We start from the raw sequence: 14,618 nt of genomic DNA, 5'->3' as shown, positions 1-14,618 counted from the left end.
AGAAAATCAAAGAACATTCCAAACAGCGGACCGGAGCAACAGGCGACCTACACAGAGGTGAAAAATGCAAAGCCATCTCAGCTTCGACAACACAGAACATATAAGGATGCCCAGAACACATTTCTTGAGTGCGATCAGCAAGTGACCTACACAGATCTAAAATTGACTGGTTATCCTCAGCTCCAAGGCGGGTGTGAAATTGGACAGAGCAAAGGTATGACAGGTCACCCGCTGCTTCTACCAAAGGATTTTACTCTTTTCCTTGTCGTGTCCAGGCACATTCAGCCAGTCAGTCAGTCAGTCGCATTTCTTGAACACTTATTGTGTGCTTAACACCATACTAAATGTTTGGGCAAGTACAATACCACTAAAAACATACTCATTCCCTGCCCACAACAAGCTTACAGTATGGTGGGGGAGGCAGACATTAATATAAATGAATCAATAAAATTCAAGATATCTATGTAAGTGCTGTGGTCTGGGAGGGGGGATAAACAAAAGGAGCAAGTCCAGATGATGCAGAAGGGAGTGGGAGAAGTGGGAATGCAGCTTTGGAAGAGAAGGCCTCCTGGAGGAGATATGCCTCCAATAAGGATTTGAATATGGGGAAAGTAATTTTCTGTTGGATATGATGAGGGAGGGCATTCCAGGTCAGAGGTAGGTCATGGGTGAGAGGTGAGCAATGAAGTATGGACTGGAGTGGGGAGAGACAGGAGGCAGGGATGTCAGGAAGGAGACTGATAGAGTAATCAAGGCAGGATAGGTTAAGTGTTTGGATTAACATGGTAGCCGTTTGGATGGAGAGGAAAGGGAGGATTTTATACGTTGCTGTGAAGGATGGATCCATAGGATTTAATGATGAATTGAATATGTGGGTTGAATGAAAGAGGAGTCAAGGAAAATGCCAAGGTTACGAGCTTGTGAGACAGGAAGGATGGAGGTGCTTTCTGCGGTGATGGGAAAGTCAGGGAAAGGACAGGGTTTGGGTGGGAAGATAAGGACTTCTGTCTCTGACATGTTAAGTTTGAGGTGACTGCAGGACATCCAAGTAGAGATGCTTTGAGGTCAGGAAGAAACGTGAGAACGCTGAGAGGGGAGAGAGATCAGGGCAGGAAATGTAGGTTTGAGAATCATCTTCCCCTTTGCACAAATATGTGAATGAATCAATGATGCGAATTAAAGTATCTCCAAGTAGAAAAATGATTGGTGCTGTTAATGGAAGCCTAGAGGGCTTGCTTCTGGAAACCCATGGAATAGCTGTCTTCCCCCATGACCCTCATTGGGGGAAAATTATTGCCTTGTTCTGGAGCAGATTTCTCAATCTTGACTAGGGGAATTGGGACTTATTTCATCCGTGTCCCATTCTTGTTGCTTCCTCTGCTCATCCTCCCGCTTATTATCTCCTTGTCCCTCTCTGTCAGATTCCCTGTCCCCTCCATGGAGGCTCATCGCTGGGATTCTGGGGATCCTGTGCCTGGGGCTGGTGGCCACAGTGGCAATTAGGGCTCTATGGATTTTCTGGAGTGAGTACTCGGAGACAAAATAATTTGTTGGATAGTGATCTGACTTTGAAGTTTTTTACTTTGAAACCACTGATTTTGCAGGTCTTTATGGGCAAATGACTTCTGTCATGAATGGTAAAATGTGCCTTAACTCTTTCAGCTCATTAAAATGATATGAGTCTATCTTCTTTAATGAAATCAGTTTTACTTGAGTGGCCTGAAAGAAGTAAAACTCATTTCAATGGCAGAATCACAGCTATACCTGTTCAAGAAGGAGAACTGTTCTGTTTATGAAGTCTTCCAGAAAAGGAAATGGGACAGGCATTTCCTCTGGACTGTAAGCACACTGTGGGCAGGGAACACGTTTACCAACTCTGCTAATAATAATAATCATGGTATTTGTTTGCCAAGCACTGTTCTAAGCACTAGGGTAGATGAAAGTAATCATGTTGTCCCCAGTGGGGCTCACAGTCTTAATCCCCATTTTACAGATGAGGTGACTAAAGCACAGAGAAGTGAAGTGGCTTTCCCAAGGTCACACAGCAGACAAGTGGAGGAGCAGGAATTAGAACCCATGTCCTCTGACTCCCAAGCCCTTGCTCTTTCCATTAAACCACACTACTGGGATTGGATGGGATGGAATGGGAGGGACAGTGAGCACCTCTGGAAATCTGGGCTCCGGACCCGGACCACTGGATCCCTGGCCCACGAGCAGGCGGCGGAACAAGAGAAGAGGCCGCACGGCCACCCCTGCCTTCCCATTCCCCTTTGGTTCCCCCGAGAAAGCAATGCCCAGGCCTACCCACAGCCCCCAATGCCAGCTCCGAACAACCCTGCCTATACTTCATCCAGCTTTTGGCTTTGAAATAGTGCATGCACTGGGTGTCCAGAGCCCTCAGCCTCTCTACACCAGCAACCCCCTGCAACCCCACCACCATCATCCCCTGTAATAATAATAATAATCATAATTATGGGATTTTGTTAAGCACTTACTGTGTGCCATGCACCATTCTAAACACTGGGGTAGATGCAAGGTAATCATGTTGGGGTACATAAAAAATGGTCAGATTGAACATGGTCCCTGTCTCATGATTTTTCCTCCTCTATTTCCACAGTTTCGGGTTCCTCTGGGACATCCTAATTATCTGGTATCTAAAACAGGTTGGCATATAGTAAGTGCGTAACAAATACTCTTATTGTTATTATTAGTCATAGTTGTATCATCATTATTCTAATTGTTCTTGTCACTATTATTACCTTGTTGATCAAATAATTTTTAACCATATTTATAGAGTTTAACCATATTTATAAAGTTTATAACCATTTTAATAATCATTTCCAAAGCATCATCCAATCACAGAGCTCAAAACACTTCTTCATTGTCCACAGCAGAATCCAGTAGAGCTAAGTCCTGTCTTTCAGCAACCTTACTGTTTATTATTATTAAGAACACGTTGCTCAAAACCATTTTTAGTTGTTCACCATGTTTAATCACAGCAAAAAAAATAGCCCTTCTAATAATAATTTCCACAGTACTGTCCAGTCACGGAGCACAAAACACTCCTTGGTTGCCAACAACAGGCCCCAGGACAGGTAGGTCCCTTCAGTTACCCTAATATTTGTCCTGGGACAGCCCAAACTTGGGGACCGTCCCTGGGTAAAGACACATAGGACAAAGACAGAGTTATGGTGACAGCCCAGAATCCAGGATTTTTCCATTCCAGCCCATCCCTCAGATTCATTCCTAATCTTTCTATATGACCATTCAACTAATTCTTCACGTCTTCCTCCTTACTAGGGTGGAGATGGAATGGGTAAGGTCCATAAGGACCAGCAAAATGTCTCTCATTGTCCTATCCTTGATTATCCCGTGACCTATTTCTCTGCCAGAATTTCAGAGGATGTTGGTTCTGAATTATTTCCAGGACAAAGATGGATTGGGCTGAAATGTCTTAGGATGATGTACTTCTCTCCTCAGGAATTGATATAATTTCTCATTTAGACTGTTCCTGCACTCCATGCTCAGGGAACTGGGTTCAGTTTGACACAAGCTGTTTCCGCTATTCTGCTGAACTGAAACCTTGGAAGGAGAGTCAGCAGGCCTGCAAGTCCCAGAAACCCAGTCTCCTGAACATAAACAACACGAGAGAGATGGTACTTAGCCATAAATTATTAGTTTATATCAATGCCTGTCTTCCTGAATAGATTGTAAACTCACCGTGGGCTGGACATATCTCTACCAACTCCCCTAAGCACTTAGTAGAGAGTAACCAATCAATAAATACCATTGATTGATTGATTAAGTATTCATTTTTCCTGGATTGGCCAGTTTTAACTATAGCATCTGGAGGGAAGCTGCTCTGGTTCAAGTAGGAAGAATGTGACTGTCCAGATGAGGGTATGATCCAGATGGTCATTGACAGGACCAATTAAAAAAGGGGAGTAGCTTGTGCCTTTCCATGGTGAAGAATGAATTACCTTTGTGCTTCTGATTTCCTTCAGGATTTCTTTAAATTATTAAGACTTTCTTGGTGGGTTGGATTGTCCCGTAAGGGACCCACCAGTCCTTGGCTGTGGGAAGATGCAAAGAGTTACTCCAGAAAAAAGTAAGTCTCTCCTCAGGAGTGTCCTCCAGGGCATTATCCTTGACTTGTCTTATGGAGCTGCCAAAACCCTTAGGCTCTGAGAGAAAGAGAAACTTTGGGGCCTGAGCCCTAGGATGGGGTGATGATGGGACAAGCATTAAAGTTATTGGTTCCCTGCACAGCCAGGTCTGTCTTCAGCCACCCAAGGAACAATATCCTTAATACTAGACAGTTCCATGGGGATTTTCTTAAATTCCCTGGGTCTCTCTCATTCACTTCCCGGATCCAGAGATGGATTCATTCATATTTATTGAGCCCTTCTGTGGGCAGAGCACTCTACTAAGTGTTTGGGAGAGTACAATACAACAAATAAACAGAGACACCAAAGTCCTGACCAGCAACTCTGCAGTGCAGGGTCCTAAACAACACACACAGGGCACAATCCTAACCAAAAGTAAAACTGAATTCCTCCATACATTCTCCAAATGCAACTATCTGTATACTCTCTCTCACAACCCCCACTCCAATGAATCCCCAGTTTAAATATGAAATAGTATTACTTTGAAGCTGGAACATTTACTCTGATAGTCCCTTGAAGCTTCGCCTACTTAGATGCCTCATTTTTCAGAGATTACCTGAAGGGTGGCCCACAGCAAGGTTGGACAGGGAGTTACAAACCTTTTCTTTTGTGAAAAATTAACATTTCATTATGGTATTTGCCAAGTGCTTTCAATGGGCCAAGTATTGTACTCAGTACTGTGGTAGGTAGAAGTTGATTGGGTCCAATAAAATCCATTTCTCACTTGGGGTTCACAGTCTAGAAAAGAGGGAAAAAAGGTACAGAATCCCCATTTCTCAGTTGAGGAAACTGAGCCACAGAAAAGTCTAAGTGACTTGCCCAAAGTCACACAGCAGGCAAGTGACAGAGTTGGGATTGGAACCCTTGTTTTCTGATTTCTTAATTTGTAATCTTTTAGCAATTTTTATTTTCTTCCAATTAAACCTCCCGGTGGAAGGTCTTTCTGAGAAATGCCCCATAGTTGATCTTGTGGAATTCCATTTATAAACACAGGAGTCCTAATTCTTGTGGTCTATCACTAATACATGTCTGTGGATATTTTACTCTGAAATTTGGACTTTGCCTGATTCGGCAGAAGAGCAGAGAATGTACCTATCCAGTAGTTGGTCTAATAAGTTAGGCACCTGTCAGGGAGGCTGGGGCCATTAAGGGAATTATTGGGCACTCACTGGTTGCATCTGAACAGGGGAAATACAGAGCTTGATTTCCAAAAGATTTTAGTTCTTTACACCATTCTTTCTGTTTGTAGATGCATGTGACTGAAGTTTCTATGCATTTTTTTTCCCTATAGCCTCAACACCTACGAAGGAAAGGGTAGAGACTGTGCATTATTTTCAAGCCAAAGATCAATACATATTGAAAATTGTGCAATGGCCAGATCGTACATCTGTGAGTGCAAGTTTGCATAATTTCTTTCTCTTGGACTCAAGGACCTACTACCACCTGGAGCATCCACTGTAGCGAAACCTTGTGAAATAGTCACCAACTCCTCGTTGGCTCAGTCTTCAGACACTATTTCTAGTCTCATTTTTTTTTTTGGTCTTCCTTTTCTGGCATCACAGAAATCAGTGGCACAGCAGCTGAATGAGATGAAGGAGAGCAGACTAAGGAGATAGAAAGGCAGAAACACTGATGCCCATATCTCCTTGGGCTGTCCATCATTCCTTGAACATTCCCCCTATCACGGACCTAAGTGAAAAAAAAATGTGTAAAGAAAAAAAATTCTCAGTGGTGGGTTAATAAACGCTTAGTCATTGTTGCAAATAACATAACATAAATGTGCCCATTTCCCTGGCCTCCTCTCCCTCTTCCTTCCTGCTACTTCAGACACAGGTTAGTCGAGATTCTCAACCTCAGGGCTGAGCTGGAACTAGAAATGGTGCAAGCTATAAACCCCTCCACCTCCTTTCATCTACCCACTAAATATCAGCTATTCTGTGGGCTGTTCTTTTCTCCCCCAGTACGAGGTCAGAGTCTCAGCATTTATAACTGCAGCTTGACTTGACAAGGGACATCGCAGCTTCACCCATCACGACTCACATCACTGGACCGGATATGTAAGGGAGTGTGTGTCACTGGGTGACTGAATATGAAAGTGGAGAGATAACTGTACTTAAAGAGAAATTAACTGTAGGTACAGTGGTATTTCTCCTGGAGCTCAGGCCTGTGACATCCACAGTCGTGCCAGGGAAGGAGCGAAGCACACCGCTGGTCAGTCATCGAGACGGGGGAGAGCTTAGCTGACCAGAGACACACTTCAAAATGAGATAGAAGTGGCTAGCAGACCACAGTTCTTTGATAATGGGCAAAACTGGCCGTGGGGAAGAGGTTGTTGACTATCCTCTGGTGTGGCTCTTCCCCGGAAATAATCACCACTTTGGACGAGGTTAATACCATCGAGGTTATTAACTCCAAGGCACAGAAACACCTGGTCTGGGAAGTTACAATGTAGGTGACTCTTCTGCTTCCAATTTCTGGCTATTGAACTCTGAATTTTTTTGCAAGAAGGGAGCATTCACCTCCCGGGTGAGGGACTCAGAACAAAAGCTGGTGAAAGAATAGACTGTATCTATCTCGGAGAAACTGGTGGAGGCCTCTGAGGTGGGGAGGAGGGAGGAAGCAAAGAGATGTTTGTCTAAAAGCAAAGCACAGAATCCTTTACAGTACATATGTGCTCTTTACTCTGATATAGCAGTGGCGTAGAGTGATAACATCTTAGGATGTGATAAGAGGTCAGGTCACGACTGCTGCTCTGTAGCTGTTCTATGGCTGTTCACTCGGGGGTGTATGGGACTGTCAGTTCTGACTAAATCTACCAACAGCCGTGGCTGGAAAGAGGTGGGTGGCCCGTCGGCAACACACACAAGACCATCAGAAAGTTCTGAAACGACTCCCAATCTGCTTCTTAACCACATTTGGTAGAAACTCTTCACAAGGGAGGAAATAACCCAGGTCAGGCTCTTCTGGGGTTTCCACACGATTGGCAGCAACTGGAACAATCACACCTTTCACTTGCACGCAACCACAAGAACCACCCAGGATAGTTAAGGATGTTGGCCACACAGCCCAACCCAGGATCATCCTGGTGAAGTTATGTTAGCTCTCCTGTGACTCCCTCTTTCAGGAATGTAGTACAATATTCTCAGGATTTGTGGACATTCCTGGTTCCTCCTCATACAAATGAAATCCATACCCTTAGACAAGGTTCTAAAGTGGAACCAACCTAATCACCTATCCCCCAACACTTCCCATCCACAGATGGCACTCGGTGGATTCTATCAACACTGCCTGTGTTAGGCTCACTGACCCCCACAGATGCTCTGTCTCCTCAGTTTTTCTGATTCTGTGGTAATGTGGATCTGGGCTACCGAGGCAACAGAAATAACTATTATTTTTCTCCCACCTAGGACTATTTTGGCATTAGGAGGTGGTCTCTTTCAAAGATGTATCCCCCTATGTCTGCCTGACCTCACTCTAAGTCTTTTCTGCACCTGCTGTCATGGGGCCTAAGCCCAAGTAGTAAATCCCTATCGAGCTGGCTGCTGGGTCAGCTTGGCCTTGTGTCATTCAACTGCACGTAGGGTCAGAAGTTTATTCTCACCTTATTTGTTTCCTTTGGTTAATTTGGAAATTAAGAGTTTTAAAGCTTTTCCTAGACAACTAAAAGCAAAATAAGTTCACTGTTTTCCAATGGTTTGTGTCAATGGAGACTTCATCAGTAGGGATAAGGGGATGCCTTTTGAGGGACTGTATAAGACTCAAAAATAAGGTTGGGGTCTAGGGGAAACAGCACAGCCTTGGGAATCAAAGGAATCCAGGTCCTGAATCCCAATTCCACCATTACCATTTGTCTTTTGTGTGGCCTTGGGTACGTCCTTTCTCTGTGTCTTCTTGTCTTCATTTGTAAAACGGGGATTTAATAGCGATTCTCCCTCCCACTTAGACAGTGACCCTCACTAAGACAGGGACTGTGTCCAACCTGATCACCTTACATCTACCCCAGTGCTTAGTACAGTGCTTGGCATAATAATAGGAACTTAACAAATAAAACACGACAAATATCACTGTCATCAAGGATTGGTGAGTCAGCCTATTAGGTTCTGGGTTAAATATCATTCCTTTCTCTCTTCAGATGATGCAATCGTTTATTCCTAGATTTAGTTACAGAGTCCACTAGACATATGGGTTCCATTTTTTAGCCAAGTTAATGTTGTAAGAGCACCTTCTGCTCCATGCAACCTGAGCTGTTCTTTTTCATGGAGTATTGGCCTTTGAAAATCTTCTTTTTTTGTTGTCAGAGACAACCATTCATGAACGTTTGTCAGAAAGTAACAGTGTCATCCTCACATTCATTCCTGTGACTGTCCAGGACAACGGCAGTCATGGAGGGTGTAGAAACCATGTATGTAAAGCATCTAGCCTCACTCAAAGCAAATGTGTTAAGAATGTGTGACACTGGTTAAGTGCTTATTATGTGCCAAGCACTGTACTAAACTGTGGAGTAGATTGACTGACAACTACTCTTTGACTCAGTTTCCTTAACTATAAAATAGGGGTACGCAGCAGGGCAAAGTGGATGGAGCATGGGACTGGGAGTTGGAAGGTTGTGCGTTCTAATCCCGGCTCCTCCACTTGTCCGCTCTGTGGCCTTGAGCAAGTCACTTCACTTCTCTGTGCCTCAGTTCACTCATTGGTAAAATGGGGATCGAGACTGTAAGTTCCAAGTGGGACAGAGACTGTGTCCAACCCAATTTTTTTTATACCCACCCCAGGGCTTAGAATAACACCTGGAACATAGTAAGTGCTTAAAAAATACCACAGTTATTATTTTTCCTGTTTTCCCTCTTATTTAAACTGTGATCCCTTTATGAGACATGAACTGAATCTGAATGGATTAGCTTGTATTCACCTCAGCATTTAGTATGGTGCTTGGCACGGAAAGAGCATGGACTTGGGAGTCAGAGGTCGTGAGTTCTAATCCTGGCTCCACCATTTGTCAGCTGTGTGACTTTGGGCGAGTCACTCCACTTCTCTGTGACTCAGCTACATCATCTGTAAAATGGGGATTAAGACTGTGAGCTGCATGTGGGACAACCTGATTACCCTGCATCTACCCCAGAGCTTAGAACAGTCCTCAGCACATAGTAAGGGCTTAACAAATACCAAGATGATTACTATTATTATAGCAAGTGCTTAAATATCACAGTTACACTGACCATTATTCCCAGCATCTGGGCTGATGGTGAATTCCAGAAAATTTAACAGCGAAGCCGCAACTGGTGACAAATTTCAATGGCAACTCAACACTACCAGACAGCAAATCGAACGTTGGCAAATCTGCAAAGGAACGCCTGGAGCTTTATGTACTCTGAGAACCTGCCTCCCCCAGTCTGCCTTAGAGAATGGTTGAGGCTGCAAACTCCAGGCTGAACCAACTGAGGGAGTGAGAACAACTGTTGGCAAAGATTCTGGCAAGTAGAAGAGCCTCCGGGGCTATTCCTTTCCTACCAGCAGATGGCTCTCCCCAGGTTTAAACCCCAGTGGAAAGATCTTCCCTCCTGAGAACTCAATTTCAACCTTAGCTGCAATAGAGAGGGAAACTTTATACCGTTACAATCCCGCCCTCGTCAGTCTGGCCTCACTGACCTGAAGGGCTGGAGAATCGCACAGCGTCACCAGAATTTCCTGTGTGGTTTCAAAAGACCATTGAATAGTAAATGATTTTTCTTCCCTGGACTCATTCATCCAACTTCTAACAAAAATAGCAGTTTGTCTGTCTCTGGATTTACCAGACTTTTCAAGATCATCTCCAGTATGTCAAGCCCTCTGAATGGACGTTCAGGTGTCCGAACAGGTAACCGTGCTTAAAGTCTCACCGCTCTCCTTGTGAGAATAGAAAATGGATCTGTTATTGCTCTTGGAAGAGAATATGGCAATGTAATTAAATCCCCAGGACCCTGTAAACAAGGGGAAAACTTGGTGAGATTTGTACTGAAGGAATATGCAATTGCATAGAACAGTAGGATTAGAGAAACATTCATGTTCCATTTTTAACTGTTGGTCAAGGAATTTTAGACTGAGTGTTCTTTATGATGAGGGTTTATCATATATTGAACTTTTCCCTATGTAATTCTTTTTTATTTTTAAAATTTAAGATTGAGAAGCAATTATCACCAGGCTATCATTTTTTCTTCAAGTCTGAGGAATAGTACAATGCGAGACAGTGGGAGACTTCCTATGGAGCTGAAAAGTAGTGAGGAAAACAGACTGGGGATTGGGACCTCAATGTTCAATCCCAGAATTTTAAATAAGGTCCTATAATCACAGAGGGCAGGTTCTGGAAGAAGAAGGGGGAGGACCCGGGGGGCAATGTCAGAGGATGAGAGCTCAGATTCCCCAGCATATACAGTAACCAGGACCCGAGGAACGATTCTGGTGGAGCTGGCGGGTCCGGTCAGTAAAGCCTGGAGAGAATCTCAGTTCAGTCCAACTGAGTTTTTGTGGGAAAGAAAAATCCCAGAAGCTCCTAGGTGCCATATATTTGTTCCTTCTCCACAGTTAAATAGAAATGTCAATCCTCAAACGATGCAATTATAAAAGAATCACCATCAAAAAGTCAATTAATCAATCAACATTATTAATTGCACAGCTAGTCTAAGTTGAGCAATGAAATAAGTGATAGAGCAAGAACAAAAGAGGTTAATGACACAGTTCCCGATCTCATGAAGCTGAGTGTCCTACAGGGAAGACATGCAGCTGGAAATTATTTAAAGCAAATCCAAAGCAAATGACAAAAATATAACTGGGATATAAAATGTAAGGAAGTACATTGTCTTGAACTTTGTAAGTGCTTAACAAATGTCATTAAAAGGAAGGAAATGGCAAAATTTAAGTGAATCTTTAAGGAAGTCGAGTACATAGATTGAAAAATAAGCACTAATGGTTGGCTGCGTGATCAGTGCTAAATTGGATGTTGGGGTGATGTGAAATGGGATTGCAGAATTTTAGGGGCAGTCAATTCCAAAGCATATGGGATTTATGAAGGGCTTTGAAATTGTGCAGGGTTTGCTCTGGTGGAACTGAAGAGATTCCAACAGGGTAAAGGTTTTATTATGTTGGCATTTGTTAAGCGCTTACTATGTGCAGAGCACTGTTCTAAGCGCTGGGGGAGATACAGGGTCATCGGGTTGTCCCACGTGAGGCTCACAGTGAATCCCCATTTTACAGATGAGGTAACTGAGGCCCAGAGAAGTGAAGTGACTTGCCCACGGTCACACAGCTGACAAGTGGCAGAGCCGGGAGTCGAACCCATGACCTATGACTCCGAAGCCCAGGCTCTTTCCACTGAGCCACGCTGTGAGGAATAGGTGGGGGGAATGATTGGAGAATGCAGCGCACAGTAAAGAGGTCAACTGGTGAGGAAAGGTGATCCAGAGACCAAGTGTGCAGCTTTGTAAGAAGGGGAAAACTGGAGGACAGGGGAGACACCGATGGACAGGGCATTGAGCTGAATACTGTGGAAAATGGGTCACAGGGGTGCAACTCCGTAGCAGGAGAGCTTCCCCTCTAGACTGTAAGGTCTTTTTAGTCAGGGAATGTCTCCCAACTCAGTTAAATTATACTTCCCCAGGGGTTTAGGATAGTGCTCTGCACATACTAAACACTTAGTAAATATGATTGATTGATTGATTGAGGGGACCAGCTGAAATCTACCCAGATCTCATGTCTGTGTCAAGACTTTTTCTCATCTCAGACTCTCTCTGGACTCTGCAGAAGGGTTTTCTTTGGGCACTAATCCTCAGTCTTAGATTACTCATATTTCCCAAGCAGTTCAGAAATCCTTTGCCTGAGGCTGCCGTTTTCTCATCCCAAGTGCCGCTGGATGAAGGGAGATGGCAATGTGAAATGTAATATTTCATTATCTTGCAACAGCTTGTAAATTTTCTCCCTGATCTTCATGGGGAAGCCCTGCAATGAAAATGAAGGATAGTGCTTTTTTTACTTGCTTACTATGGGCCAAATATTGGACTAAATGCTGGGGTAGATACAAGAAATTCAGATCTGACACAGGTCCTGTCCCAGTTGGGGCTCGCTATCTGAGGGTGAGGGAGAACAGTTATTTGCTCTCCATTTTACAGATGAGGAAACCCAGAAAAACCCTCAACATGGGGAATTCAGTGACTTGCCCCATACCCAAGGTCACACACCACCAAGATTAGAATTCATGTGTCCAGATTCCCAGTCCTCTGTCCATGGGAGAGTCACTTCACTTAGGTGCACCTCAGTTCCTTCATCTGTAAAACAGTGATTAAGACTCTGAGCCTCCAAGTGGGACAGGGACTATTTCCAGTTAGAGAATTGTACTTTCCAAACGCTTAGTACAGTGCTCTGCATACAGTAAGCGCTCAATAAATACAATTGAATGAATGAATGATCATTCCATGAGACCGTGCTGCCTCCGCAAGAGAGATTTAAAGTTCCATGTGTCCACGCTATCTGCCAGGTTACGTCGCTACATCAACGCTTCACTCAGCCTGGATCATTCTTTGTTTCTTTCCCTTTCAGACCCTCCATTTTCCCCATAGCAGCTCTTAGCAGTGACTCTGGGGATGCTCTTCATGGTGTCACTTGTGTCCATCCAGCTATTTCAAGCTAAATGTAAGTGTTGGGGAAGAACCATTAATAATCTTGGGTTTTTCAGCAATTAATCATTTGTTGATTATGAATGAGGACAGTGAGCCAAGCATTTGAAAGAAGCCACCCCTCCTGTCCTTCAGAGAGCAATTACAAGATTACCCCTTCCTCGTTCCTTGGATACATTTTAACTTAATTACATTGGGGAATTAGGACAGAGGGCATGCTTGATTATCACAAATTGTTGGAAGGGCTATCCACCATCCACACCTCCTACTGCTCCCAGAATGGCTTTCTGGATTATCGAAGGGGTGTAGCATGAATGAGGTTAAATGGGACATTGACAGATTATGTGATGATGGGAAAAGAACTGCAGTGAAGTCTGGAATGTCTAGCAGGAAATTAGTTTTTCTGATATTGTCTGAGTCTGGGTGTTGGGCTCATGGGGAAAGTTACCAGTAAGATGATTTGGGGGAGCAGCTTCAGACACATGTTGGGTCTAGTGGGGAACCAGCTGATGATTTTGAAGATCAGGGATTGAGGAAAAAGAGCTAATATGTGGCAAGAGAGGGGACAGAGATCAAGATAGAAAGTGCTGGAGGAAGACCAAAAGCAAGCTATGTGTTCTAGTTTTTATTTTCTTTTTACTGTCTCCTGCACACCTGTACCTCCGTTTCTTTCTTTGCCTTTCAATTTCCACTTTATTTCTCTTTATCACTCTTTTGGACACTGTGTCTCTCAATTTTTCTCCTTAAGTGTATGTATGTGAGTTTATTCTATGCAGCCATGATGGAGGATGCACCAAACGGTGCTTCTGCTCCTCTGGGTAACTTTTCCTCTCAACCGACTCTGTGATTTATGCAAAGTCTTAGGAAGAGTCAATGGTCTACACAGAGCTATGTCCTAGAAATGGAGTGACAGTGGAACTTCACTTCAAAAATGCTGCTGTTCACCGTGCGATTGCATATGTGAGTACGGGCATCTTGGAGAGACAGTCAGTCTCCTGTGCATTTCTGCACTGTGTCCATGAGTAATAGTAGAACTAGTAGAACTTGTAATAGTTAGCACTTTTTGAGAATCCATTTTGTGTAGTGTACTTTATTGGGCACATTTATTAGGAATGAGGTGACACCTTCCCAGTCAACAAGGAGGCTACACTCTAATGCAGAGACAAAAGTCAAACCAAAGTGATCGAAAATAAATGACTGCAGCAGATATGTATAAATAAGAATCAGTGGAAAATTTTCAAGGGCCTTGTCATTAGTTTGAGCCTGATGAGTCTGGCATTAGAGACAGAAGGAACGTCTAAAGAAGAACAACATACTATGTCAGCTCACACCAGAGAAGCTGTACACATAATTAAGATTCAAGTCTTGGGAAACAGAACTGAATAGCGACACTTAAACCGACCAGTTACCAATGATGCAACTCTAGACAAGAAAATATACAATCAAATCAAGAAGGCCAGTATCTATTAGAAAAAGTGAATCTCCTTCCACTGAACACTTCAAAACGGGTTTGCTGGGTTGGACATGGGAGTAGAATGGATGACAGATGGGTACCCAAGCAACTGCTACGGAGCATGCTGGAACAAAATACCAAAAGCAATCCCAAAAGCAAGGAGAAGAGAGAAAAAAAATTAAGTGTAAAGTAAAACAAAACCACAGATCATGCAGCATCTCATCTGAACAGCGGGAGAAAACTGTATGGATAGACCAGCACTGTTCACTGTGCTGAAGAAATGAGCAATATTTTCCAACAGAAGCTTTATAAATGTCATGAGAAAGGGAAACACCAGTGAAAGCAGCATGAAGAACA

Source organism: Ornithorhynchus anatinus, chromosome 17 (assembly GCF_004115215.2).
Source record: "Ornithorhynchus anatinus isolate Pmale09 chromosome 17, mOrnAna1.pri.v4, whole genome shotgun sequence".
Lineage (NCBI taxonomy): Eukaryota > Metazoa > Chordata > Mammalia > Monotremata > Ornithorhynchidae > Ornithorhynchus > Ornithorhynchus anatinus.
The sequence above is the reverse complement of the archived record's forward strand: the minus strand, read 5'-3'. Positions refer to the sequence as shown.